This window comes from Miniopterus natalensis, chromosome X, assembly GCF_054644295.1.
Source record: "Miniopterus natalensis isolate mMinNat1 chromosome X, mMinNat1.hap1, whole genome shotgun sequence".
NCBI classification, from domain to species: Eukaryota; Metazoa; Chordata; class Mammalia; order Chiroptera; family Miniopteridae; genus Miniopterus; species Miniopterus natalensis.
The window spans coordinates 13331442-13359322 of NC_142103.1; the positions used below are offsets into that span (position 1 = coordinate 13331442).

At 40.8% G+C, this 27881-nt stretch overlaps 1 long non-coding RNA gene across 1 annotated transcript in view; it reads left to right on the plus strand.

The window, feature by feature from the left end:
* Positions 1-5817, plus strand: part of LOC148090403 (uncharacterized) — a 213476-nt gene extending 207659 nt beyond the window's left edge. Inside the window, exon 4 of the long non-coding RNA XR_015716460.1 lies at positions 5538-5817. This is a non-coding gene — a long non-coding RNA (uncharacterized LOC148090403). The remainder of the gene's footprint in view (positions 1-5537) is intronic.
* Positions 5818-27881: the final 22064 nt, after the last annotated feature.

Genomic DNA, 27881 nt, shown 5'->3' on the forward strand with positions numbered 1-27881 from the left:
TTTAAAACTTACTAAGAACTTACTAAGATCCCCAGTAGTTCAATGCACAAAATCCATCAATATGTAGTTCACAGAAAAGGAAATAGAACTAGCAAATAGGTGTAGGAAAAATATTCAGCCTCACTGATAATCAAGAAGTTCAGACTAAAAGAAGACACCTTTAATTTACTTATTTCAAATAGACATTAAAAAATAATACTTCCCCTGGCCGACGTGGCTCAGCGGTTGAGCATTGACCTAGGATCCAGGAGATCGGGGTTCGATTCCCGGTCGGGGCACAGGCCCAGGTTGTGGGCTCGATCCCCAGCAGGGGGCGCAGGAGGCAGCCAATCAATGACTCTCATCATTGATGGTTCTCTCTCTCTCCCTCTCCCTTCCTCTTTCTGAAATCAATAAAGATATATTTAAATAATAATAATAATACTTCAATTTCATATACAATTGTGGGATTTTAGAGCTGGAAGATCTCTTTGAGATAATCTAATCTCTTTATCACATTTATAGAAATTAGAGGCCCTGAAAGAGGGAAGGTGATGCACCTAAGGCCATTAAGAGAGGGCCATTGCTAATATTGCTCTGCCAGAAAAAGGAATAAAATCTTACACCATTTGCAACAGCATGGATGGACCTGGAGGGCATTATACTAAGTCAAATAAGCCAGTCAAAGAAAGACAAATACCATATGATTTCACTTATATGTGGAAGCTAAACAACAATGTAAACAAAACGAACAGACTTATAGATACAGAGAACAGACTGATGGTTGCCAGAGGGGAGGGGAGTTGGAGGACTGGGTGAAAAAGGCGAAGGGATTGAGAATTACAAATTGGTAGTTACAAAATAGGGGAATGTAAGTACAGCATAGGAAACGAGATAACTATGTATGGTGTAAGGTGGGTCACTAGGAATATTGGGGAGATCACTTTGTAAAATATATGACGATCTAACTACCATGCTGTACACGTGAAACTAATGCAAAATAATATTGAATAGAAACTGTAGTTGAAAAAGATAAAAAATGAAACAAAACTTTTAAAAAGCTTATTATTATCAAAATATAGAGAAATAAAAATGATGGCTTTTCTGTGAGTTGACCATATCGTCACCATATCTAAATAACATTTGCCTGTCAATGGACCTCCAGGATGCCAGGTTGGGCACTGAATGCAAAAAAGTCAATTAAACAATATGAGCCTTTTACCTGAGAGTATTTGGAACAGCATCTTTTCAGAATCATTGTGCGCTTAAACTTTGTTAGATTATTAATATTAATATTTTTCTTAATGATTTCAAGCTCCGCCTCTGAAGACTTCAGCAAATAATCACAGTTCCCTGCCTTCACAGGTCTAGGCACACAGAGTATCATGTGCCTAAAGAGACCTGGGAGGAGTCCTCTGTCTTCTAGGTCCAGTGACACAAATTTTAAGGCAAGAAGTTGTGGTTGAGGGTCAGGGTGTAAGGAAGGATTATTTTTTCTTGGCTTATACCAATGTTGCATTTTGAAGGAAGGTTGCTTCCGAGGACACTCAGTAACCTTCAGTAGGTCTTACAATCCTCTGGCTGATGTATAGCTGTGAATAGCTGTATTTAGACCTTCAAGAATGGTTTGAAAGGGCCGTAGGAATCAATCTCCCTCTCTCTCGTTGCAAATAAACACACTGAAGGAAAAGAGAATTTCTAGATTTCCATACAGAAAAAATAAGGGTGATTTGAACATGAGAAATCATAGATGCCAACACTCAACATTAGTCATTAGAAGTGAGAAGTTTTTCCTTTTTAAATTTAAATGGTTAGTTTTGAGTACAGTTTAGATAAGTATAAATAAATTCATAATCAAGTGAGGCTTAAGAGCGAGTGTTATTTTGGCTATAACTTTACCATGTTAATCCCAGTCAGAGTGAAACTAAAGGTTTGATTGAAAAAGCCGGTGAGAGATGGGAAATGTGCTTCAGAAAATAAAATGGTATCTATTTATCTCTATATTAGAACAGAAAGCATTTCAAGTAATTTTTAAGTATAGGGCCCTCGGCTGATATTTTCGTATTACCGATGTCCTTATGCGGAAAAACAGCTCTCCACTCCTACTTGGTAAACTTTCATTTTTTCATGAACAAAGAACCCTATGTATGTGTTAGCTGAAGTGAACTTAGATGAATCTTATTGATTAAAGGGCGAGAGTACAACCCTCGGTTGCAAACATGCAGCCCTGGAAGCCTGCTATGGGCAGTTGGTGGCTGCCTCCCAGGTATCCCAGGAGAAAGGGAGCACATGGCAACTCAGAAACGATGGGACACCAGGCCCCGGGCCTCTAGCCTGACAGCCTTGGAGGCCAAGTCCAGGCTCCCTTTCTAAAGCAGGATTTTCTATCCGAATCTCTTTAAGAGAAAGAAGAAATGAAAAACTGTTCCTGAGCTTGTTGGGCCTTAATGGATTTTAGCTGGAAATAATGTGCGTGCCAGGGTGGCACAACTCAGGGACACCTGCTCTGGGCGCCCACGTAACTGTGTACCTTCTGAGCAGCATGCACCGGGATCCTAAAAGCAAAGCTATTAAAACTGGTCCTATAAGGTAGGTGCTGAGTGGAATTTCAGTGGTTGTGGCGGTGTCGTTAGTGATGAGCCAATGGGCAAATCAAGGACAGTCCTCTCATCTCTGGTGCTCCAACAGGCCTTTGTCTTTCTTTGTAAGAGTCCTTGCAGTCGAATTATCTGTCACTTGCGTGAGCTGTGAGCTTCTTGGGCAGAGAATGTGGCCTCTCCCTTATTACATTCTCTTTAGCCCCTCCTGTGAGTGCCTGGCAATTTGTACTCAACTCATTCAATAAGTATTATTCAAATGCCTCCTCTATGCCACACAAGCACCGTGCTTATTCTGGGGCTGCAGCTATGAACAGGGCAGAGGAAGGCACCTCCCGTCCCTGCAGCTTACATTTTAGTGGGGAGAGACAGATGGCCTGCAATAAACAAATAATCAAAATATATGGTGTCGTCTGGTGGCAAGTGCTCTGAAAGACGGGGAGGAAGACAAGAAGTGACATTTTTTTGCTGGTTTACAACGGGAGGTTGCAAAGGCCCTGAGGTGGAAACATGCCTGTTCTTTTCCGAAACAGCGAGAAGCCTAGTGCATGTGGAGGGCAGGGGGCAGGGAAATGACCACGGGCCGCGTCTGCAGAGGTTAGGTCAGGCTACCTCAGGTCGAGGGGGACCCTGTAGGGGCCTGATAGGCCATTGTAAGATTTTGGCTTTGGTTTTGAAGGAAGCAGGACTTGGATTTTGAAAGCTTCATCCTGGCTGTAGTGTGGGGAATGTGCTAGAAGGGACAGATGGAATAGACAGCGGATGGATTGCAGGCTGTTGCATTACTCCGGGTGGGAGGTGGTGGCTTGAACCGGTGTAGCAACAGAGCGGTGGAGAGGGGTCATTGGACTCTGGATACGCCGTTGGGCTCTACTAATGGACTGCATGTGGGATGCGAAAGACAGGAGTCCAGGGTGACTTCACGTTCTGCGGCCTGAACAAGCAGAAGAATGGAGTTGCCATTCACAACATGGAGAAGACTGAGAGGAGCATGTCTGGGAGCGGGTGGGGATCGGGAGCTCAGTTTTGAACATCCTAAGAAGTTTGAGATGCCTTCGAGATATCCAAGGGGAGATACTGAGCTGGATGTTCAAGTCCGCAGCTAACGGGTGAGACCGATGCTGGAGCTATAAATTCGGGAGTAATGAGAATTTAGACAGTATGTGGAGCCATGAGTTAGCATGAGGTTTGATTGCTGTTGAGTCATCAGTATCTATTCATTTACAGTAAGTTACCTGCTTTCTCTCTAAGTATGCTCGTCTTTGATATCATTTCAAAGCAAAGTAGGTTTCTCTGTAGACCATTTATAGAATCTGTACATTCAGGAGTTAAATAGTTTCTACTGTGTATGTGCCTAGAGTAGTGCTAAGTGCTATGGGGGACATCAAAACGTATGAGACTCAAATTCTGCCTTCAAGGACCTTAATATTACATTAGGGAAATGAGACTTTGACTTATGAAACTTTGTTCATACTACAAAGCATTAGGTACCACTGAGTGCATATCGGTCAGTCCGTGAGCTTTATTGAGTGTTTTTGCCCGTGTGTGTTTGCTATACATGCAGTCAGAATTTCAAAAAGTGAGGCACTCCGCATAATACAGGAGCCATCATCTAGATGTCCGTAGATTTCTTTGAAAAATACACCTGGTAAGAAGCTAAAGAAGAAGAAAGGAGTTTATTTCACTGCAAAATAAAATAATGAAGTTATTGGTGTTCAACCTAGGGGGGTGGTGGTGTTTTTTTGTTTTGTTCTTCTTTAAAATATATCTTTATTGATTTCAGAGAGAGGGAAAGAGAGAGAGAGAAACATCACTGATGAGTCACTGACCGGCTGCCTCCTGCACGCCCCCTGCTGGGGATCGAACCCACAACCGGGGCCTGTACCCTGACCAGGAATCGAACCCCGATCTCCTGGATCCTAGGTAAATGCTCAACCGCTGAGCCACGCCCGGCCGGGCCTAGGTTTTTTTTTTAACATTATATAAAGGGACCAAGTTGCAAAGTCGCAGCAGTGGATGAATGTCATGATCGAATAATGTCAAGAATGAAAGTAAGCACATTTTTTCCAGGGCTTTACACTTTTCAGATGACTTTGACATCTCAGATGGCACTTGATCTTCTTGAGGCTCTCAGGTCTGCATCAGGCAGATAATGGCTTGACTTATCCTCCGAACCTCAGTGGCTCCCAGCCCAGCGTTCTGTGGGGAATGGGGCCTCTTCCAGGGATTTAGCCTGAAGTTTAACATTTGTCTTTCTAAACCCGATTTACACCCTGCTGCTCCTATACCAGGGTACCCACCACAAGTGTTGTTTACATCTTCTTGCAACCATGAAGAGCAAGAATTTACCGCCACCTAACTCATTAAAAATGCTCTCCGAGCCCGAGGCTCAAAAGCCACAATATGAACACAAAGAGCTCAGTGCCCCTCAAGGACACTATTTCATGAGCTCCTCTCACTCAGAATCCTTCCCTTCCTCAGAGCCTCTGTCTTAAATGCAATATTAAACCAGAGGCAAGAAAGTGGTTTTTTTTTCAGAACGCAGTTCTCTTACAGGCTTTCATTTCAACTGTGGGCTGTGCTGGGTTAAATATTTGTACTCCTGGCCACTTTCAAATGGTGTGTTTTTTAATCAAACCCCTGACTTGAAACACACGGACACACCATAAAGCAATGTTGGCCTTTTATTTGCATTCCAGTACAAATATTTTTGAAGTCGGACTCTCATTTACCTTTGAGTATTTTCTGATGCTGCAACCTCCAGCCTAATCCTAAATGCTTGACAATGTAGGCATGTAACTCGGTGTTATTATTGCCTCCGGCAGCTTCATGTCATCCAGTTTGTCTCTTGCTTGCCTCCTTTGATAGTATGATCAGGACCAATTGTGAATCTGCCAGATGCATTTCCTCGCGAAAGGACAAATCTAAGACAGCTTGTGTTTTTCCCCCTCTCTCTTTCAGGCCTGCTCACATTAAAGGACTTCCTCTCCATGTTTGCTTTCTTTCATGAAACTGAGCTAGCTTAATCAGACATGGAGCAAACGGACTGCAAACCCTACCAGCCTCTGCCCAAAGTCAAGCATGAGATAGACCTGGCCTACACCAGCTCTTCCGACGAGAGCGAAGACGGGAGGAAACCGAGGCAGTCATACAACTCCAGAGAGACTCTGCAGGAGTATAACCAAGAGCTGAGGGGGAATTTCAACAGCCAGAGTAAGAAGAGGAAAGACGCGGAGAAATCTACTCAGGGTAGGTTTTTATTGCATTTCTGTAACCAATATGATTTCTCACCGGGCCCTGCCTGTATGCACAGACTTATGTTTCCAAAACGAATTTGCTGATGTGAACCGGTTAAGAATCCGAGCTGCTTGCATATGCTCAGGGAATCTCCGTCAGATGCCAGCCCCGCTGAGGTTGTAGGGCACATGTGCTTTTTACGGATTATGCGTGAATTTGGAGACAGCAATCCTCTTATCGGAGCATTTGAAATTTGTCTAATCCCACAAATAGCCATTTATGGACTGAAGGATAAATAATTTATAGTAAGATGAAAAGTTAACAGCGAAGTGCTTTTCAAGCCATTGCCTGTATGGGATGAAATTCTCAAATGAAGATTTGGCTTCCAAAATAGCTTTGGAAAGATTTGTGGAAACCACCAAACAGGTGTCCAGAGAGTCTGTTCCCAGAGCGCTGAAATGTTGGGCTGCACAGTCTGAAGGGAAAGTAGGAATTTGGCGGAACGCTTCCTGCCACAGCCAGACTGTGGAGCAGATCCTTTGGACAGCCTTGGGTCTTCCATTATGGACTGACCAGAAAGTTTGTAGCAAATAGAAAACAGCTAGATAGAAATATGAGTTCCTTATTTCTTTTCAATGGATAGATAAGCAGTATTAGATGCTCTTTTAAATACATAGAAAAAAGATACTGACATTGGCACACGTTACCTTTTTTTAAAATATATCTTTATTGATTTCAGAGAGAGGAAGGGAGAGGGAGAGAGAGAGAAACATCAATGATGAGAGTCATTGATCATGCCTCCTGCACGCCCCCTGCTGGGCATCGATCCCACAGCAGGGGCCTGTGCCCTGACTGGGAATCGAACCCCGATCTCCTGAATCCTAGGTTGACGCTCAACTGCTGAGCCACACCCAGCCAGGCTGTTACATTTAAATAAAAAAAAAAGAATGAGAGATTTGAGCCCTGGCCAGTTTGGCTCAGTGATTAGAGCACTGGCCTGCAGACTGAAGGGTCCCAGGTTTAATTCCAGCCAAGGGCACATGCTTCGGTTGCAGGCTTGATCCCCAGCCCTGGTCGGGTGCATGCAGGAAGCAACTAATGGATGTGACTCTCTCACATCAGTGTTTTTCTCTCTCTCTCTGAAAAGCAATGGAAAAAATATCCTCAGGTGAGGATTAAATAAAAAAATAGAATAAGAGATTTAATCATCTAGATCTGTCGTTCTCAAAGTGTGTAATCTGGGCCCGCAGCAACAGCATCACCCACAACCTCGTTGGAAATGCAAATTATCAGGTACCACCCCAGATCATGTAAAAGGTAGTAATTACAAATGAAAACTACTGTGTCCTAATGAGTATTGGGATTTCATATTAGAGAAACCTTAAACTGAGTTAAAGATTTAAGGCATTCATGCTAGTATTTAAATATACATTAAATGTTGTTTATATGAACTATTTTTAGTTCTTAACATAATTGGTAAAAGTTTTATATCTGTTTTTTCAAGTAATTCATTTTAATCTTCCCTATCGATTCAGCTATAGACAGTGTAAATTTGTTACAAAATAATTTTATTCTTCTGCCTACCTGGCAGTTGGGAAATGTTTTCCTATGGGAATTTTCTTTGGCTCTATTGTGCTTTAAGAAATGTGTGGTTCCCGTTAAAATATTTCCCTATAAGTTTGTCTTTAAGGAATATGACCTTACAGTTGTGAGTTGTAGGTTATAGGATTGGAGTATAGAGTGCTTGAGCTAATGTGTTTTGAGTTTATGTGGAATCTAATGAGCAAAATAAACCAATGAACAAAATAGATCCAGAGACATAGAAGCATGGAACAGACTGAGGGATCTCAGAGGAAAGGGGGTGGGGCTGGGGGTTAGGGCGAGATTAACCTAAGAATTTACATGCGTATATGCATAGCCCATGGACACAGACAATAGTGTGCTGAAGGCCTGGAGGAGGGTGGGGCAGGTGAAGGATGGGGGTCTGAACTCCGGCAATGCCAATGGAGGTGGAGAAACATATTCAAGAGATATTAGTGTGGCGGCATTGATAGGACTTGGTCATTGATTCCTTGTCAAGGCTGAAAGAGACAATAGAGTGAAGGATGACTCGAAATTTCAAGTTTGGGAAACTGGGAGGGTGGCGATCATTTTACCAAGACAAGGGACATGGGGGAGGGCGTTTGAAGGGAAGAGAACGGGTTTTTCTCTGGGCATGTTAAGTTTAAAATACGTGAGTGACATCCAGGTGGGTTTTCCCATCAGGCGGTTGGAAGTGTGTGGCTAGAGTTCGGGAGGGATGCGGCCTGTCGATGTAAGTAGACCTGAGTTCATCAGTGTCTTACAGTAGGAGATGCCTGGGGGTTGGGGACATTACCCAGGCAGAATGTGCAGAGTGAGACTAGGAAAAAGCCGTGGACACAAATCTGAATCCATCATCCATGTACTGATATAAACACATTTTCAGCCTATTTAAGTTTTTAGCTAGCACCATCCTTCAGTGCGCTGGCAGGTAGACTAAAGCATAAAGATCCAGGAGGTCAAAGTCTGGATACTCGGAATCTTATCTGCCAGTGATGTGCTGATTTTTATAGAGACCTAGGAGAGAAATTTGTACCTCTTTTGGAGAGAAGTGAATTATCCTACATCAGGCAAAACTTTTGACCCAGTGATCATCTTGTTTGTGAGGTCTTTGCTGTTTTATTCCACATACTTACTACCTATGAGTAAAAGAAAATGCTCTTAATTTTCACAAGTATGTGTCAGTGGTAGCATCCTGAGTCAGCCTAGCTGGGTGAGCCTGACTCAGAATACCAATGAGTTTTAAGTCAGGAAGGAAGAAAGCAAACATGTTGATTGGGCACCTACTATAGTGCCAGACCCTGTGCTAGATGCCTTTCAGTCTTACTGGCTGTGCAGCCTGGAGCAAGTTACTGTAGCTCTCTGGGCCTGTATCTCATCTGCAAAATTGACATCATCATCATCGTCATCCTTGTCAATACCATAATCACAATAATAAAAATAAAAGTAATAATAATAATAATAAATCTTGCATAGTGCCTGCTCTGTTCCAGGACTCTGCAGGTGCTTTATATTAGTTCTTCGTAAACACTTTAGGAGGTATGGGGTATCATCCCCAGGTTATAGACAATGTAATTGAACATTGGGGAGGAAGAACTTGCCAGAGTCTCTGCAGCTAAGAAGTGGTGAGAGTTGGGATTGGAAATCAAGTCCATGGCTCCAAAGTTCCCACTGTTTGCTGTGCTACACTGCCTCCCATCCCTACATCATGAGGATGTAATAAGGCTTAATTGTGATCATAAGTGTGAAGGTGTTTAGGAACTCAATAAATGTTAGTTTCCCTTCATTTCCTTCCCCAACGACCTTGCCAGCCTCTGATGTTCCAATGACCAAAGGTTCACAGGGAGGTCTGGCAAGCCTTTCCTTTCTGGTTATCTTTATAAAGGGGCAGATGATATCCTATATAATTTATAAGGAAATATTCCTGGGGCTGGTTGTTCTTTTCCACTTTGGGGGGAAGTTACTGTGTCATCAATTCAGGGCTTGTTTGGGGAAAATATTAATGAGAAGAAATACTTGCTTAATTCCACCTGAAAGTACCTTCATATTCTTATCATTATTTGCCAAGAAAGAGGCGTCCCTCCCCCATGTGCACACATAGTGCTGGATTTTAATACTGATTTTCTTATTTTTCAAAAGCTTTTAAATTAAGAGATGGGCACTAATCTAATATTACTCACAATTCTTTACTAACAGGATGAATGAGCCTTAGGCAAGCTTATTGTACATGATTTTTGGCAGGTGTCTAATAGCAGGGGGGGATTTCCTGGAGGCACACCGGCTAGCAATTGTTCCCAAGCAGCCTCACTTCCAAGGGAGGCATTAATTAAACTAAGAAACCAGTATAAGACAAATGAAAATATAAATATCTGGATATATAAACCAAGGCTAATTTTAGTTATGAGAGTTGCCTTATCATTTTCACAGCTGATAAGATTAGTTTTGAGCTTAGCCATTTTACTGAAAAGTAATTATGAATGAAAACTCACCCATGCATAAAAGGCATGTATGGTGAGGATCTGTTACAATCCCACGAGATCATAGACTCCAGGATACTACAGCTGATACAAACATTTCATTTCTCTCTTCTTGAACTGCTCTTTTGTGCTTCTCTTTCTCCTAATATGGGTTTTGTTTGTTTGGTTGGTGGTTTTTCATTATTACAACCTAAGCCTAAATCTCACATTATCGCCATCTGGTGGAAGAAATTTAAAATTGCCAATCTGTGTGTACCAAAATTACTTGGAAGGAAAGCCTATCTGTCCTCCATCCATCCATCCATCCATCCATCCATCCATCCATCCATCCATCCATTTTTTTATTTACTCATTTATACATCAAACATTCATTTAGTGTCAACTATGTTTGAGATGCTTTGCTAGGTGGATGAAATTCATCTTGAAATAAACGCACGTAACTGTTATTTCCCCCCCTTTGTCCCAGGCTTCGTCCTATCGGTGCTCAAACAGCATTATCACTTGTAGGTTCAAGGAGTAGACAGAAGCCCAAACTTGGAAAGTACATTTCTTGGTTCTTATTTCAAGCATTTAGCAGTAGTATAAACTATTGTTTGCTTATGTCTAATCAGCTTGGATAACAGTTCCTACAAAAATCTTGAAAAACGAACTCTTAATCTCAAGGTTTGTGTTTATGTGCTAAAGATCACAGATGGCAGGTGTAATATAATGTAGCAAGGCCTTTAAAGTGAAAATTTCAACAGCATTTCATCATCTATAATGCATTTTCTGCTGTGAGCATGTTATACTTCTAGTTGTCAGAGAATAAAAATCTATAATGACTGCCCAGAAAGAACTTAGACTATAAGGGAAAAAACTAAGTTATTTAGCACCAGTTCCCATTGACTTGTGTCTTTCAGCTGGTATCATTTGTACATAAAAACTTATATAGCATCTAAAACTGATATGGAATATCTTTGGCACTTGTGCTACTGCTCCCTTCACCTGTCACATGGTAGACATCCTTAATCAGATCATGGTGTTCTTTCTTGTTGAGCGAAACTCAGCCTCACTCTCATCAACACAGCATCCCGTGCAAGCATTGTCAGTCAGTTAGAGTTGGCGAGAGATGGCATCTATTTCCCCTCTGTGGCCTGCTTGTCTTTGCCAAGTTCTGCATTAAAACCTAAAGATATATAGAGGAATAGGAAGCACTCTTTGCCCTCAAAGAATTCAGAGTACAGTTAGGAAGGTGGATTTAAACCAGCAACAGTGGTGTAATATAATTGGTGTTATAATAGTGATATTTGTAAAGTACTATGGGAATCTAGAAGCCAGAATCAGGTACTCTGCTCAGGGAGCAATAATAGTGGTTATAAGAGAACTACCTAATATTTATTAAGGACAAGCACTGAGTTAGGCACTTTAGATGGATAATGTTATTTAATCTTTCTACTAATGCTATGATGGGATTATTATTAACCCCATTTTATAGATGAGTAAAGTGAGGCACGGAGATACTAAGTGATAGGAGTGGGATTGGAACTGAGGAAGTCTGCCTTTAGAGCCCACTGCCAGAACTACTGTGCAGAGATACACAGCTCTGAATTCAGATCTGGAATTCAAGAAAATGGGGTGTGTGTGTGTGTGTGTGTGTGTGTGTGTGTAGTTGGACTCTTCTATAGATGATGCTTGAAGCAGGTAGTAAAAGAGATCATCCAGCGAGAATATGTACAATTGGAAATAAAGAGAGCCAAATATAGTACCCTGAGACACATCGGAATTTTAAATAGTAAGTAGAAGACAAGAGGTGGTCTCCAGATGGCACAGAAGAATCAAAAGGAAAGGCTATCACATAAGCCAAAGGAGGAGACTTTTCCAGCTGGAAGTAGTGACTAAAACTGTCAAATGTGCCTGGCTGGGTGTGGCTCAGCAGTTGAGCATGGACCTAGGATCCAGGCGATTGGGGTTTGACACCGGGTCAGGGCACATGCCCGGGTTGCGGGCTCGGTCCCCAGTAGGGGGCGTGCAGGAGGCAGCCGATCAATGACTCTCTCATCATTGATGTTTCTATCTCTCTCTCCCTCCCTCTCCTTTCCTCTCTCTAAAATCAATAAAGATATATTTTTAAAAAATTGTCAAACGCTTCAGAATCAACATGTAGAATGAAAATTGATAAAAGGCAGTAAAATAAGCAGTTTAGAAGGTCATTGCTGACTTTAGACTAGAGATTCTCCACCTGGGCTGGACATTAAAATTACCTGGGCATTTTACAAATCCCAGTGTCGAGACTGCTCCTCAGGCCAATAGATCAGAATTTCCAAAGGCGGGTCCCAGCCGTTTTCCAGATGATCTCAGGGGATTCCAGTGTGCATCAAAGATGGAGATTCGCTGCCTTAGAGAAAGATATCAAGTCATGAGGATTTGAAGAATGAATGCAAGTGCACGTAGTGACTGGAATAAGGCTCCGCTGGGAAATGTTTCAGGATCTTGGGTGGAAGGAAAGGCTTTGAAGGGTTCAGTGCATTCCCTGAGACAGAAGGCAAGTTCCCAAAGGAAATGGCAAGCGTCGGCGTTCATGTCTCGCTGATCTCAATTTTCTTGGATACAGAAGAGACAGGGTTACCTTCTGGAAGTGTGGATCGAGTCAAGAGCCTCAGATAAGTAAGAGAGGTTTTGGACCGGGCCAAGATAGAGTTGCACGTACATGTATCTGGAGCGCAGGTGAGGCGGGACTGACGATGGAGGTGGAATAGTAATGACAGTAAATATGATTGACCATTATGTGTCAAGTACTCTGCTGGATGGCTATGGATCGTTTTTATTTAGCCCTTATCATAACGGTGGTGTTGAGGTAATCATCATGACCCCTGTTTTGTAGAGTTACACAGCTGGAGTAAATAGCAGAGCTAAAATATAAATCCGTGTCTCCCTGATGAAGGCCTGTATTCTTTCCCCTACATGATCAGGGGCAGCTCCAGTGGATAATGTCCACGCTGTGCTTCGAGCTTTAAATATTCATTCTCATTTGGAAAATGTGGTTTCCAATCACAGTTGAATGCCAAACTGAAATTGGAAATTCGATCTTTTGGGGGGTGCCACTCCGTCACAGATTTAATGGAGATAGGCTGTGTACTTTGTGTGTTAAGATTTATTCTTCTAATGTAAAAGGGACTCTGGGCTCTCCTGCTTATTTTGACCAGTGATCATTCTAAAACACAAATCAGATCATACCATTCTTCGGAAAACCTTTCAATGCCTCCTAATGCTCAGAGGAATGGTCCTTCGCGGTGGGGTACAGAGGAGGGGACACTACTAAACGCTTTGAGAATCTGATCAAAGCTCTGAATCTTCTTTTCAGAAAAAAAATGCACATATGACAATATTTGTCATACATTTCAAGGGATTCAAGAAGTCCTTGAAGTCCTTCTGCATCCATGGACCATAGGTTAAGTTTCTCTACTAAGGGGATTGCATCTCCTCTTAGCCATGAAACTTAGGTCTTCTAAGATTTAGCACTAAAAGGAAAAGGCATTGGGGCTGAGAGGCTGCCACATAGTAAACCCAGCCCCTGAATTTCAACTTGCCTTGGCATTATGTCACCTTGATTTACTACTATCCACATCAAATAGGAGGTTTTCCACACAGTGCTAAATCCACAGATGGTCTGGATTTTGTTTCTAACAAGGGAGGCAATATTTCTTTATATAGACATTTATACAACACACCCCTACATACAAATGATACTTTCAAGTCATGCTGATGTGAGCATAAATTAGGAACCCAGTTTTGGAGAAAGGAAGGGAGCCATATAGGTGGGAAAATGGAGGGAAGGTATTTTCAGTGATGCCGTCCAGAAGTTGCACCTCCAAGCATCCTTTTCAATGTCATCATTTCTAGAAAACTTCCCTTTTCCTCTTCTTCAGTTAGTGACCGTCACAAGTTGTCACTTGTTAAATATCTATTCAATATCAAATGATGGGATTCACTAAAATTTGGTGGAAATAATTTAGGAAATAGATTCTTAAAACTAACTTTGTGAAAAAATACCTGGTTGCCACTAATTGTAGACATATTACAAAAGTGTGGTTTTACCCTTGAACCAGCTCTCTTCTTGCTGATGATATTCTTTATCTGGGAATAGCTAGGTCACTTTCTCAGTTCTTTGCCTGCGCTGCTGCTTAGGCGACATGGCCTTCTGCTCTCAGTCTGAAACTATCTCTTGCCTCTGGAACTCATTCCATTTCTACTGTCTATCCCTGAGTTCACTTTGCTTCATACTGTGTTTAGCACTTTCATGCTTCATCCTAAATCTAGATTAAAACCTACACCATAGCATGGGGAACAATTCTAGTGTTCTCTCCTTTTAAAAAAAGATATATCTTCATTGATTTCAGAGAGAGGAAGGGAAAGGGAGAGAGAGAGAGAGAGAGAGAGAGAGAGAGAGAGAGAGAAACACCACTGATGAGAGAGTCATGGATCGGCTGCCTCCCGCACGCCCCCTGCTGGGGATCGAGCCCGCAACCGGGGCCTGTGCCCTGACCGGGAATCGAACCGCGATCTCCTGGATGCTAGACCAACACTCAACTACTGAGCCACGCTGGCCGGGCTGATGTTCTCTTCTTAAATAACCCTTTACTCAGTGGAGTTGCGTATTTTCCTTTGAGGAATGAAGAGACTGGCTCCTGGCTAAGTTTCACAGAGATGACTATGCCCTGGGAAACAAAACAGCTCTTCTCTGTTGGGTACATGATTTGATTTCTCTCTTTGAATTGCTTCAGCTCCAGGGCAGGATCAAGGGGGTATATGGGCCTGGGATTAGGAAGACTAGGGGGAAAAGAGCATCATTCTTTTCCTTTTAACTCTTTAGGGCCCATTTATTATATGGTTAACACAAAAGCCAGGCAAGGCCTTAGTCAGATGATTGGAATGACAAACACAGTGGCTAACGAGGCTGAAGCGGAGCAACTATTGCAGATGGATAAAAAAGGGAGGCTGGTGAAATAGAGAAGAAAGCAGATGTTAAACCTAAGAAGTCTAGTGAAGGGGCATGGATTCCGTTCAACAGGTTCTCTGTGGCATGTTGAAGTGTTTTAGTTCATAGAGGTGACTGAGAGTGCCTCCATGTTACATGTTGATTCGGTTTTATTACCAAGATTTGAGCAAGAGTCAGAATTGGCCTTTCAAAATGTAGCTTTCTATTCATGTGAGCAGTCAAAAGCAGTTTTAAATATCTGCAAAGGCATGACTGTGAGCTATTGCCAACATGTCCTGTCAGGAAACCGTCCTGTCAGGAAACTGTTCTGCTGTTCTGCTCACCTGCGATGCAGAGCTAGTTCCATATACAAATAGGATCTATTTATTTTCAGCACTCTTCTTTCTCATTATAATTCTGCAAAGGTCTAGAGGTGACAGAAGATAAATCTTGAATCCCCTGGAACCTTGGAAACATTCTCATTTGAAGCCTTTATACCAAAAGCTGAGAATCCTGCCATCTTGTCAGTATAAACTGAACCATATGCAGTGCTATTTTGATGCCAGTCATTCCTGTAACACATGAAGTATTTAATTTTATTACTCTTGGGTTTTAACTGTTTGAGCAAATGACCTCTAGTGTCTTTTATGTCATGTAAGAAAGCGGTTAGAAAGGAGCTCAAAGGCAAAAAAGAAAAATTAATCAGGACATGCCTAAACCTTTTATAGAATTTAAAGGTTCGAGTTAAGATTCATTTCTCTGTCTTCAGCTGAGACATTTACAAGGCTCCCCTACTAAAGTCCAATTATGTCTCCTCATTAATGGTTCAAGTCCAGAGTTTGAAGAACAATTTAAAAAAATTATCACACTGACATACAACCAGGCTGAATGCTAACGTGGCTCAAATTAATCAGTAAATATGGCCCCAGATCACCTGTGCAAATTGGAAAATAAGTAATCTATGGTTTTGAAAAATGGGACAGTCACAAGAAAGGCAGAATTTTACTGTATGTTTATATATATACATATACACATTTATTTCATATATTTTGTGCCCAACATCATTTATATATATAATTTCTATTTTATAATTTTGTATTTATAATTTATACATATGTATATTTATCTATATAATTTAAAGAAACATGAGGTGGATCAATTTTTAATGGAATTGCTCTGTAAATTTTTTTTCTATTGATTATATTTTCTTAAACAAGACATACTTGTATGTAATAATGGAGAACCACTTCAGAAGAGAAGCTATATGGAGCAACATCTAAAATTCATACAGGGATGCTCCTGCCTCCTGTTTCCCCTGTAGGTTCCCACCCCACATGCCCTAAGCCCCGCACATGCTCAGCAAGTGTTAGTGGCTGGCAAGCTATGTGTTTTTCAATTATTTCCCCCAGACACTTGCATAGATAGCAATTCAACTGACTTCTGAAGCATCATAACTAACACACAGCCAAGGCCATCAGTCAGCATATTCTTTCCAATCCTCGCTATGATTGGCAAGGCCGGTGTATCTGGTCAATGGACCATGGAACATATCTAATCAATTTGACTTAAAATACAATTGAGCTGGCTGTGCCAGCTTTCATGCTTTTGGAAATAACTTCAGAGCCTGGAACAGTATTTGGCACATAATAGGTGTTCAATGAATATTCATTGAACAAATGAATTTATTGAATGTATAGCACTTAACATTCTCTTCTCATAAATTAAATTTATAAGAGGCTCAGATTTGAACACTGGCCACCTTGATGCTATACAATTGGCCCTTTAACAACACAGGTTTAAACTGTGTGGGTCCACTTACACACGGATTTTTTTTCAGTAAATAATGTAAATGTATTTTCTCTTCCTTATGGTTGGTTTTCGTAGCATTTTCTGTTCTGTAGCTAACTTTATTATAAGAATACAGTATATAATACATATAGCATATAAAATATGTGTTAATGGACTGTTTATGCCTTCAGTAGGGCTTCCTGTCAACAGTAGGCTATTGGGGGAGTCAAAAGTTATAGATTTTCTTTATTTAAAAAAAAAAAGATCTTTAATGTTGAAAGTATTACAGATGTCCCCTTTTCCCCTATTGACCCCTCCACCCCGCCCCCACCCCCTCAGGCCTACAGCACTATTGTCTGTTTCCATGGGTTAACATATGGGCATATAAATTCTTTGGTTACATGGATTCGCTACTGTGTAAGGGGTCAGCACACCTAACCCCCACGTTGTTCAAGGGTCAACTTTTATACTTTTATAGAAAAGTATTTGATAGTTTTTGTGTATGAGGCTTCGTTTGAATGGTTCATACTCTTTAGCACACCATAAAAAACAAGTCTAAATAAAATGATGATGCAATTAAGTGTAAGTTCAAACCCTTTTGCAGTTAACAACAGTTAGCCTAAAATTCATTGACGAAAAGCTTTTTAAAATGTATGCCCCCTTTCATTCCATGCCTTCGTGTGGAGAGTTGGATTTGGCTGTGGAATTGGTTTAGGCCTTTATGGGTTATGCAGGAGGTGTTTATTCTGACCATTCACTTCCACTTTTACTGTATTAGACTATAGCTATAGAAGCCATCGAAGAACAGACTCGGCGTAAAAATAGAGAACCTGAAAGCTTGGAGGTGGCTTTATATTGTTAAATAGTTGGCTCCTTCTTACCAATACCAGCTGCCAGTGGTGAGCGGAAAGGGAGCTGTTCCAATCCAATGAGGCTCCCTATTATTTAGAGTTTTGTTAACGCAGTTATGGTATACCAGTAAGATGATCTGAAATGCATATTCACAACCTTTGTTTGCACGGATTTGGCATTGTGGGGTTGAAATTTATATTCCAACATAAAGTTTGGAGCTTCTGCTACTAGAATTGTGCCTTCGTATGAATACTGTGAAGGTTGGACCTGTGATCGGATTCAGCAAGAGTGCCACCCAAAGTTACCATCTTAACAGACTGAACAGATCCTCATAAGTCATTCTCTTGATAAAACTCTTGAGCGTTTGCTAAAATAACACTTTCCGAAAAAGCTTTCAAAAGGAGCACAATTAGCAGTGTCTCAGGTTCCAAACCAAAGGTCAAAACACTTAAAATTGAATCGCAAGGCTGCCTAGAACCATCAGAGAACATGCCTTGAGGCAGGACCACACCAAACCTACCCGTCTGCGAATTACATGAAATTTGATTCTATTCACTCCCATCACCAAGCTTTGGTGGTAGCAGGATGTGTTCACTTTGCCCTCCCTACCTTAATAGAGCAATTCTAAGTTTTCATCCTACATACCCTTAAGTTTCCCAGAGTTCAGCCCAGTAATCACCATTTTCCAGAGGAAGCATGCAATACGTATTGTTGGTCATTTATTTTGAAGGCATCAAGAAATTTCTACCATTTTCTAGTGTTTGCCAGTGCTTACTGCTAAATGTATTTTACCAAAATTCCACAAGTAGCACTTCAAGCCCCTCACCCCTTGTCCTGCCCTTGAAGACCCTGGAGTATAGCAAGACACCATTAACCAGTATCTGGGCACTTTTATGTAGTGCAGTATTTTGCACACTGTGTGCCAGGCACTTAACAGATATTAATAAATTGAATGAAAAAGTTGCGTATCTTTGTACTGATGTATTTGTTGGCGAATTATTCTGGGTGGTATAATAGAAAGAGTACTGAACTAGCAGCAGTGAGTTCAAATTGCTCTTTTACTTAATAGCCTAGCACAGTGCCATCACCAAGTAAGTGATTAGTAAATACTTCCTGAACGAACGAATGAATGAATGAATGAATGAATGAATGAATGAATGAATGAATGAATGAATGGAGCTGAATGGAATGGAATTGGATGAAGCCTTGGGCACCCTCTCCCCTCTAACTCTCTCAGGGATTTCTCTCACCTTCCAACCTGCCTCGAACAGGACTCCTCTGAAGCCGCTGTTTCTCCATCAGCCTCTGACGGAGCCTACGCTTCACTGTGCCACAAACCTCAGTCCCCACTACAGCGCTAAAACTCTTTACTTTTATGTTAAAAAACAACAAACATCAATAAAACAAAAACAGAACAAAAGAACCCCTGCTCCTCTGTGGGGTGCACTATTCAGCTGTGGATCTCCATCTAGGCACCCCCCACTCTGGAAAGCCTGCCTTGATCCTGTGCAGTCCTGCCTGGCTGCCCTACTATGTGCTCCTTCAATGCTCTGGAGATATTCCCATCACAGTACCAATCACCCTTAATTGTAACTGACCCTTAACTCTTTTGTTTCTCCAACTGAACTGTAAACTTCCTGAGGGCAGAGACTGTCTTTCTTTTTCACTCTTAAAATCCTATCACACAGTAAGTGCTCAAAAATATATATTTTTTTTTTCTTTCAACAAGATAACTTTGGCAAGGTTTTGTTTCCTCTTATGTAAAGCGAAGATTCTATTTCCTTACCGGGGATCGACTGAGGATCAAGTGAGATTGTATACATAAATCATTCTGAAAACTGCTGGGATACAAATATTATTCCCAGTTGTCAAATCCTTTCACAGTGACTTCAACTCACAGAATGCCAATTACAGCCGTTTTCAGAGAGTGATTTCCTGCTCATCCGTAGGATCTAGGAAACGGTGTCACTGGAAGTAACATGAAAATGAATGAAGGAGAACTTGATGCTTGGGGATAAAGGAGCTTCCCATGTCCAGAGCCAAGCTGATCTCATTGAAGAGTGTAAGTTTCCATGCACTTGCTCTATGATTAGCTATATGGATGAGCAATAGTGGAAACGGGCTTAACAAACTTTGTAGCCCTGTCAAAGCGAACAGAGTACAAGACCTTCAATTAATCTGCTGAATAACACCAGAGAATGGTTTTAAGTTCAAATCTTCTCAAGGATGGCTCTCCTGAATTTGACATGATTAATGCCAGATAATAAAAGTTTTAAATCCTAAAAGAGTATTGATAAAAATCAAATTCCTCACACCCACCATTTTTGGTATAGCAGTCATGCGCATTAACCAGTTGGATTAGAAGAGTTTTACTATTCTGTAATCTGCCAAAAGCAGGTTGGCTTTTGTTATATTGTAGGTCTTTGAAAACTCTGTCCAAAGTGGTTTTCAGCATCAGAACATGTACTCCCAGTAAGGCCGGCTGATGGCATTGACCTCAAGGGTGGGGTTTTAGTGACCCTTCAATAGCAGATGAAACTTATTCTTTTTTTTTTTTTTAAATATATCTTTATTGATCTCAGAGAGAGGAAAGGAGAGGGAGAGAGAGAGAGAGAGAGACAGAAACATCAATGATGAGAGAGTCATTGATCAAGCCCACAACCTGGGCCTGTGCCCCGACCGGGAATCGAACCCCGATCACCTGGATCCTAGGTCGACGCTCAACCTCTGAGCCACACCGGCAGGGGGGAACTTATTCTTTTGGATTCTTCATCACCTACTGTTGCCTTCGTGCCACAAACCCATTGGAAAGGTTTTATGATCCAATCTCATTTCAGTTACTATCATTGCACACCCATATTTATTCAAATTTCTCTACCTCCTCATGGGTCTGTTATGCTGGGAATGCTCAGGAACTGTTAAAAATTGAGCAAATTAACCTGAACGCTGTCCTTTATTGGTCGTATCTAGGAAGCACATTGTATTGATGTTATAGTTTGAAGCAATGGAAATATTGCTCTTTAGTTTATTCTCTTCATTATCTTGTAACTAAGCATCCACTGGATTATTTTTACAATTTAGGCTACTCGGAGTGAGAATGGGAGAGTTTCTAATCTTCTGGGGGATTTTTTTTCTCCCTTGAAAGGTTATGATAACTAGATTTGGTAGCACATAAAAAGCCCAAATCAATATTGCCATTGACTTTATCCACATAAGAAGCTTAACTTCATAGGTGACTTCTGAACAGCTGAAACAAAACAGAAGTCAGTCTCTGGTGAGTTCCCAGATTTAAAACAAGGTTGAAAGCTGATGCAGAAGAATGCTTCTAGACTAACAAATACAACAGGGTGGGACCTTGTAAACAATTAGATTTCAGCAAATACATCCTATGCTTTCCATTTTGAAGAATAATAAGAGCTAATATTTATTACGTATCAGACACTCACTGTGCTGAGCACGATCTCTTTTAACCTTTAAAAACACCCTGTGACAGTTAGACACACTTATAATCCCCAGTTTACAGGTGATAAAATTGAGACTTAGAGAGGGAGGTTAATTTTCCCAAGAAACACATCTAGTAAGTGGCCCAGTTGAGACTTTTTCATGACTTTCAAGTTGAGACTTCCAAGTTGAGACTTCCTCAATATATAATACTCATCAGACATAGTAGTTGATGTTCAACGTTCAAATGGGTCTTAAATGGTAGATGTTGCTCCTTACGTGCTATTAGAAATATCTGTATGGTTTTCCTAGATGTAGGGAAATACCCTGAGCCTTCTGCACTTTTATGTTGGAACCCGCTTTGATTAACACCAGGCAAGTATCTTTTCCCAGATGGCTGTACAAGACTAAAGTGTATGCCATGGCCGTGGGGCAGTGCTTTTTTCTTTATCAGAACAGCTATTAGGGTGAAGGTCAAAATCTTGACCTTATTCTTTCTAATGTAATTCACTCACTACCTAAATTAACCGAGCCAGAGGTAATGCACTCATTGATAACCAATCTATTCCAAGGCCTTCAGTTGAACAGCCTTTCTTCCTTCGTAATTCATACCATCTGACTTCTGTTTTTTCCTTCCTTCTGCTTCATTAAAGTGGTCTGTCAATATTCAACTATTAGCAGGTATTTTTCAGTGTCTGATTGTTGCATCACGGTCTTCATTTCATTCTCTACTAATATCTACAGAGAATCCAACATTTAGATTAACATTTTTTTCTAACATCTAAGCCTTACAGTGCCTTGACGTTCTTAACAAATGCTCCAACCAAGATCACCAAGGCCTCCACTTTGCTAAATTCCATGGTCAATTCTTAGTGTCATGTTGACCTTCTAGCAGCTTTTGACACCGTTGATCACTTCTTCTGCTGCACTTCATGTTCCGGATAGTATGTTTTTCGACGTCTCCTCCTATCCCATTGACCATTCCTTTTGAGACACTCTCTGATTCTTTGTTGGATCTTATCTTCCCAACCATGAAACATGGGAGGGCCTGAGGGCCCGGCCTGAGGACCCAGCCTGAGGACTTCTCTTATCTTTGACAAACTTCATCCCCTGGTCATATGATCTTGTCTCATGATGTTAATACCATTTACATGCTGAAAAAAAAATGTACAGCTCTAGCTTTGACCTGTCTCCTCAAGTTCAGATTTATATATCCAACTGGCTATTTTTTATCTCCCCTCGGATGGCTGATGAATATCAAATGGAACGTATTGGTATCAGACACCTCTTGTGCCCTAGCTCACATTCTCTCATGTTACCTTTTTATTCCAGCTGTTGCTGCAATTACTAGCTATTGGCATATGCATAACACTTCTTCTCAGCTGCACCAGGTATCTCTTATTTTCTGCCTTTTCTTCTACCTTTATGTGGAACGCCTGTAGCAACTCACTCAACCATCCTGAGGCATGTGCAAACCTGGACGTGCGAGAGAGTTAGCACACCATGGGACAACTCTTGACCTGTAAGAGGTGGAAAGCCAGTCATGAGGGCCTCCCTCTTCTGAGTTCAAGCAGACAATCTTCCAGGCATTTTCCAAGCTCCCCAGAGGGTTCCCAGTAAGATTAAGCTTCAGTTGCCCATACCCGTGACAACTAAAAAAATTCACCCTTGGATTCATTTTCCTTACTTCTCTATTTAACTTTTACTGGTCCTCCAGTCCTATTTTTGGAATCACTTCCCAAACTTCACTCCCTGTCCATAGTCCCTTGTCTCAGGTTCTGCTTTTTGGGAAACCGAATTGAGACAATTTTCAACTCCTGATCCTCACTCCAAAACTGGCCCCTCTTTCAACCTTCTCCATCGCAGATTATGGCAACTCTTCTGTCCAGGTCCTCTTATCAAAAATCTTGGTGTAATCCATAACCTTATCCACTTTATCAGCAACCCTTGTCATCTTTACCTTTAAAATATATTCAAAATCTGATTAATTCTTCCCACGTTGTCTGCTACTACCCTGGTCCAGGCCACTATCATTTCTCATTGATTTTTGCAGGAGCCTTCTAAACCTGTCTTCCTGCTTCTGCCCTTGTACTCCAGCAATGTATTCTCAATACAATAGCAGAGTGATACTTTTGAAACCTAAGGCAAATCATCTCCCCCCCCCCCCAATCAGAGCCTGCATTGGCTTCCCATCACATTCAGAACACAGGAATCTACATAATGTGTCCTGCTTTACACTGTGACCCCATCTCCTACTTTGAACTCCTTTTGTCCTGCTAAAACCACATTGTTTCTCAAACAATACAGGCACAGTTCTGCCCCAGGGCCTTTGCAATTACTATTGTCTCTGCCTGGAATGTTTCTCGTTTTCATAGCTACCAGGCTTGGTCTCTCACCTGATACAGGTTCTTAGTCAAATGTCATCTTTTCAGTGAGCCATTCCCTGGCTAAGCTATTGAAAATTACAATCCTTCCCCCACACACACAATCCCTCTGCCTTTTTTACTCCATAATTCTTATCACTTAGGTGACTTAGGTAAAACTGTCTAAAGTACGACATTTTTTAGAGTAAAAGTGTGCACTAGGAGTAATCACACTAGGACCACAGGTATAAACCAGGACTGTCCGAGACATTACGCTTCCTCTGCCATCTGACTCTATTACTTATTTTTATTTATACTTCATAAATTTACTTATAATTACCATGTATGTAATATATACTTACCATTCTGTAATATATATTTATTTGTACATATTATGAGAATAGGGATTATTGCCTGTTTTATTCTCTGCCTAGTCCCAGTACTTAGAACAGTGCCTGGAACACGTTAAGCAGCTCACAACTATTTATGGAATTAACGTAAATGCACTAGAATAGTGTCTGGCACATAAGTAGCGCTCAGTGAATATTAGTTATTGTTATCAATGCTTATTAATATTATTTATCATCAAACAGCGATTGATTTAGCTCTGACTCAGAATGGTGTGTCTTGGGGTGGCTTTGCTCTATTTTACTAATTCCTTAGTAATATTTTATGGGCTACCTGCAGAGAGATGCTTGCGATTGCCAAGTAATTTTTACTGAAATGGTCTGCTCGCTCCTCCAGTTTTTTAATCAAGATGCCTAATAGTTGAATGACTTGCAATCTTTTGTGATTTATGACATCTTAATGAATTGTTCTTTGCACACCAGGACAGATTAAAATATTAGCTGGTGCAGTCTTGAAGTTGGTATTTTAATACATTGGATTGACTCAATGCAAGTCCAGCTGTGAACATTTTTGAAACAATGCTTAAACCTTCTCCTTGTACTAACAAGTAGCATATCTCCTGTACGCTTGATCCAGTTGGAGAATGTGGCCCACAAATATCTTAGAAGAGCGATTTTGAGTTCTTTAAGTAGAATTCTAGAAATGCAAATTTAGATAATTGTAATGATCAATCATTTACTGGTATGTTAATTTCTTAATGCATTCAATTTATCAGCTGCAGGTTTTTTCCTGATTGTAAAGAAGCAACGCTTAATTCTCTTTTTACTGAGTAATTGTGGGGAATAATACTTCTGGCAGTTGACAAAGGGACTCACACGGCTTGCTTCAGTCCCATTCAAGGCATAGGTAAATAATAAACGTAAACAATTCGTAGGAAGGGGAAGCATAATTAACAGCAATCTTATGAATGTCTGCCTCCTCTTGCGAAAATCCTCGTAAGCTATGGCATGAGCTTGCGGTTTTCTTTGGATGAGAAGTAACTTGTTAGCTAATCAGTGTCTAATTCCAAATGCTCCTTAAACGTTAAAAAATTGACATTAGCCAATTAGATAATTCAATTGGACAAGCATTTGTAGAGCATTGACTATTCAAAGAATTTCCTTTTGGTCACAGGCACAGATAAAATACAGCAGCATTCCTTTGTAAAGCTGGTGTTTCGAAGCATAAGTGGTGGCCTTTGAATTTTGGCTTTGTCTTACCGAGCCTTTATAGTTGAAGTCACAGGAATTTCTCTACAATACATCTGTAGCCTTATAATTGTGGGCTGTGTTATAACAGGTTTGCGCTTTATTGAGGTAGAATGGTTGCATTGAAAGTTCACTTGTTAAGTTCTTTCATTTTAATACTGAATTCCACGCTGAGAAGCCTTGTCGTCTAACCTTTTGTGCAGAGAGTGTCCCTTATTCCCATTCGCCCCCCTTTGGATGGCCTCGACTATATTGTCTACCAGAAAGATCGCATCACTGGGTCAAGACACATGCTTTCAATTTTTCTTCCTTCACTCGCTGAATGACCTTAGGTCTTCTTTTAACTGTCTTTACTAGAGTATTAATAGTCACCTGGGGTCTTATGGCACAGTTAATCAAAGTCCTAAAAATAATTTGAAATGGGCAGCCCTCCCTCTGCCTCTAGAGAGAATCTTTGAACCAAAGAAGAAAAGTAAAATGGAAAGGGAGATTTGCTAAGATAATCAACAATACCTCTGTGTGATGATTTCCTTTTGGGCGCTGGCCTGTATGATCTTCCTTAGCCTCCTAAAACAGACATACTCGGCTAATTTCCGAGATGATTCTTTATAATCCCTCATATGAAGAGCAGACCTCAGAAAGGGACAAGACTGACATCTATGTGAAAGGAAAGCAATAAGCCCGTGATATTTCTGTATGTTGCCCGGGAAGAGTCCAGAAATGGCCTCCAACACATGCTAACCACACAGCAGCAGGCTTGGTCTGCGTGCAGACGCGGCTCAGAAGAAGTCATTGGACTCTAGCAATATCCCAATGGTTACGAGACGTCAGGTGAGAATTTAATTTTCCTCTAAATTACATTGCCATCTCTTTTTCTCCTCTGCTTTTACCCCTCTGTCCAATATGATTGCAAGTATTTAGTGACTTCCTGTTGCCATTAATAGACTGCTACTTAGTTAATTACAGCTTTGTCAAAATGACTTTGAAAAATCCAAAGGTACATTTTTTACCTATTCATAGTGAGCCCAGTAGAGGAAAAATCTTCAAGGTGGACTTTGGTGCGCTTTTAAGTAATTCCTTTACATTGGGAAGGATTTTATAACGTGTGGTTTCTGTTGGCAACATGTGGGCATATTGGAGGCGTGAAGGGCACATCGAAGGTAACCAGTTAGAAAGACACTGCAGTGATCTACAGACGGAGATGCTGAGGGGCTTAACTCACCATTGACCGTCTGATTAAAGGAAAGGAGACACACATAGGAGAGAATTCAGAATTGGCAGGATTTAGGGGCTGGCTGGATGTAGATGACGGAAGGGAAAAAGGAATGAACATTTTCATCTCTGGTAAGTCAGTGAAAAGGGGTGTTAGCAATCAAGGTAGGACAGTAAGAAAGGCAGAGTTTTAGATTAAAAAACAAGTTCTCTTTTAAACATGACTTTGTAGGGACTGAAGGTTTTCCAGGTAGAAATATCTAGTATGAAGTTAGATATATGTACTTGGAGTAGTGATGCTAGAAGATGAGTTTGGGAGATGTTGTGTAACTAATACATGATATTAGTGATCACACAGAAAGAACACATAGGGTGAGGAGAACACAGGAAAAAGGAAGGAATGGACAGAATCATGCTGCACACTAACATTTAAAGGACTGGCAGGAAGAGAAGCCCAGGAAAAATGCTGAATGGTTAGAGAACTAGATGGAAAATCAAGACAAGGTAGTATTACAGAAGTCAAGAAAGAACAAAGAATCTAGAAAGAAGGGATAACAGTGTCATCTAGAGAGGAGCTCTAGGAAAGACTCTGAAATCTTTACCAGATTTGGCAATTAGGAGTTCATTGCTGACTTTAACCAAGAGGGTTTGTAATGTGGTAGTCCAAGCAGAAGGCAGATTCCAGTGGGTTGAGGAATGAGTGGAAAGGAAACAATTGGGGACATTAAGCATAAGCTTTTTTTTTTTTTTTTTTTTTTTTTGAGGTTCTACAGGAGTAAATTTTATTTTATTTTATTTTATTTATTTATTTATTTATTTATTTATTTATTTATTTATTTATTTATTTATTTTTTGTTTAAAATCTTACAGATGTCCCTTTTTCTCCCCAATGACCCGTTCCACCCCGCCCCCACCCCCCTCCCCAGTCCCTCTCCCCACCATTGTGCGTGTCCTTGGGTTGTGCATATACGCCTATAAATTCTTTGGTCACTCTCTTTTGATATGCTTGGCTGGGAAGGGAAAGAATGGTCCAGGGAAGGGGCAATAGCTGAAGGAGAACACAGGTTCCAGAAAGGAATTTTTGTTGTCTTGTTTGTTTTATGGATTTAAAAGAAACAACTTGAGCATGTAGGCGGGTCTGTACCTCTGTCAGTGGCAATAAATAAATCTTTCAAGTCTGAATGAATGAATGCGTGTTGCATATTGAATGAGGGAAAAAGACTAATGAAGAAATAAAATTTTAGGTGATAGGAAAGAGAGGTAATTTGTGATGGAGCAAAGTCCTGGAGAAAGCTTAAATGGATGAGATCCAGAATACAGTTGAAAGGTTTAGTCTCTGAAACATGAGAAAAGGAGGGATAATTGAAGTAGTTCACGATGTCTCATAACATCTGTTTTCTATAAGTGGGAGACATGTCATTTGCCAAGATTCAGTGAGAGAAAGCTGTGAGTAGAGTAAGAAAATTAGCAGAGTGATCAATTAAGACATAGATCAGACTAGGAACAAATATGCTAAGTGGTATTAGGGTTGCAAGGAAGGTTAACATGTAAATTTGGATCTTGGTTGTAAGTGATAGACAGTCAACTCCAACTTAAGCAAAAAGGGGGAAATTATTGGTTCAGGGAATTTTAGAAAAAAATGTTTTGAATGCAAACTTCAGAGAGGGCAAAGATATGGCTGACATCAGAATCAACTAGAGCTAGTGAATCGAATACTATCAGCATAGTTTAAATCTTGCTAGTGGTCTTTATATTTAAGCTTCATTTTCTTTTATGAAAGGCTTTCTCTGCAGAGTGAGAAATAT